Source organism: Pristiophorus japonicus, unplaced genomic scaffold (assembly GCF_044704955.1).
Source record: "Pristiophorus japonicus isolate sPriJap1 unplaced genomic scaffold, sPriJap1.hap1 HAP1_SCAFFOLD_1765, whole genome shotgun sequence".
NCBI lineage: Eukaryota > Metazoa > Chordata > Chondrichthyes > Pristiophoridae > Pristiophorus > Pristiophorus japonicus.
The window spans coordinates 20,001-22,500 of NW_027251450.1; positions in this window are offsets into that span (position 1 = coordinate 20,001).

Genomic DNA, 2,500 nt, shown 5'->3' on the forward strand with positions numbered 1-2,500 from the left:
GTCGGGCTTCAAAAGCGGCTGCCCGAGGCCTGGCAGAGGCCGGGGCATGGGCCCCGATCGCGCCAGGCGGCACGCGCGACCCGATTAGGCCCCGAAAGGAGTCGGGAAATCGGCAGACCTGCCCGACTTCAGCCCGCGGGGGCGGGGGGCAGGTCGGTTCGGCTCAAATCATTAACCAAAGCCGAGACTTGGTCTCGCTGGCGCAACCGAAGTGCCAGGCTGGATAACTCATTAACCAGAAGGCGGCTGGAGGCAGGCAGGGCTGATGGCTGAGGCCGGGTGGAGGCCACCCGCGGCCGGGAAACTCAAAAGTCCCGTTGTGTGGAAGTCTATGAGGTCAGATTCGGCCGCCTTACCGGGCCTTCGGTTGATGGTTTCCCGCTTGGGCAAGCGAGTCGGCCCGGCAAAGTGGCCACTTGCATTTTCTGGCAAGTGTCTGCGAACAACGTTAATGAGTTGAACCTTGGAAATTGCCGGAAGTCCCGATGAAGAAATGAAAATGCCCCTTTTGCGGGGATTTGGATGCTCATGGCCGGCAGCAGGTGGCCCGACGCCCCGCCAACTTGACACTTGTCATTTCTGTCCTTGGGCGTTGGCGGGGTATCTGCACAGAGGTAGGAGGTGGCAGAATCGAGACTTGGTGAGTTTTCCAAACAAACGTCTCGAGCCTCCAGGTCTGCAGAGACCGACCAGGGCTGCCGCCCAACCGACTATTCACCCTTTTTGGGCGGGAATTTATTCCCTTTTTGCCCATTTTTCGGGTTTTTGGTCGGGCTTCAAAAGCGGCTGCCCGAGGCCTGGCAGAGGCCGGGGCATGGTCCCCGATCGCGCCAGGCGGCTCGCGCGACCCGATTAGGCCCCGAAAGGAGTCGGGAAATCGGCAGACCTGCCCGAGTTCAGCCCGGGGGGGGCGGGGGGCAGGTCGGTTCGGCTCAAATCATTAACCAAAGCCGAGACTTGGTCTCGCTGGCGCAACCGAAGTGCCAGGCTGGATAACTCATTAACCAGAAGGCGGCTGGAGGCAGGCAGGGCTGATGGCTGAGGCCGGGTGGAGGCCACCCGCGGCCGGGAAAGTCAAAAGTCCCGTTGTGTGGAAGTCTATGAGGTCAGATTCGGCCGCCTTACCGGGCCTTCGGTTGATGGTTTCCCGCTTGGGCAAGCGAGTCGGCCCGGCAAAGTGGCCACTTGCATTTTCTGGCAAGTGTCTGCGAACAACGTTAATGAGTTGAACCTCGGAAATTGCCGGAAGTCCCGATGAAGAAATGAAAATGCCCCTTTTGCGGGGATTTGGATGCTCATGGCCGGCAGCAGGTGGCCCGACGCCCCGCCAACTTGACACTTGTCATTTCTGTCCTTGGGGGTTGGCGGGGTATCTGCACAGAGGTAGGAGGTGGCAGAATCGAGACTTGGTGAGTTTTCCAAACAAACGTCTCGAGCCTCCAGGTCTGCAGAGACCGACCAGGGCTGCCGCCCAACCGACTATTCACCCTTTTTGGGCGGGAATTTATTCCCTTTTTGCCCATTTTTCGGGTTTTTGGTCGGGCTTCAAAAGCGGCTGCCCGAGGCCTGGCAGAGGCCGGGGCATGGTCCCCGATCGCGCCAGGCGGCTCGCGCGACCCGATTAGGCCCCGAAAGGAGTCGGGAAATCGGCAGACCTGCCCGAGTTCAGCCCGGGGGGGGCGGGGGGCAGGTCGGTTCGGCTCAAATCATTAACCAAAGCCGAGACTTGGTCTCGCTGGCGCAACCGAAGTGCCAGGCTGGATAACTCATTAACCAGAAGGCGGCTGGAGGCAGGCAGGGCTGATGGCTGAGGCCGGGTGGAGGCCACCCGCGGCCGGGAAAGTCAAAAGTCCCGTTGTGTGGAAGTCTATGAGGTCAGATTCGGCCGCCTTACCGGGCCTTCGGTTGATGGTTTCCCGCTTGGGCAAGCGAGTCGGCCCGGCAAAGTGGCCACTTGCATTTTCTGGCAAGTGTCTGCGAACAACGTTAATGAGTTGAACCTTGGAAATTGCCGGAAGTCCCGATGAAGAAATGAAAATGCCCCTTTTGCGGGGATTTGGATGCTCATGGCCGGCAGCAGGTGGCCCGACGCCCCGCCAACTTGACACTTGTCATTTCTGTCCTTGGGGGTTGGCGGGGTATCTGCACAGAGGTAGGAGGTGGCAGAATCGAGACTTGGTGAGTTTTCCAAACAAACGTCTCGAGCCTCCAGGTCTGCAGAGACCGACCAGGGCTGCCGCCCAACCGACTATTCACCCTTTTTGGGCGGGAATTTATTCCCTTTTTGCCCATTTTTCGGGTTTTTGGTCGGGCTTCAAAAGCGGCTGCCCGAGGCCTGGCAGAGGCCGGGGCATGGTCCCCGATCGCGCCAGGCGGCTCGCGCGACCCGATTAGGCCCCGAAAGGAGTCGGGAAATCGGCAGACCTGCCCGAGTTCAGCCCGGGGGGGGCGGGGGGCAGGTCGGTTCGGCTCAAATCATTAACCAAAGCCGAGACTTGGT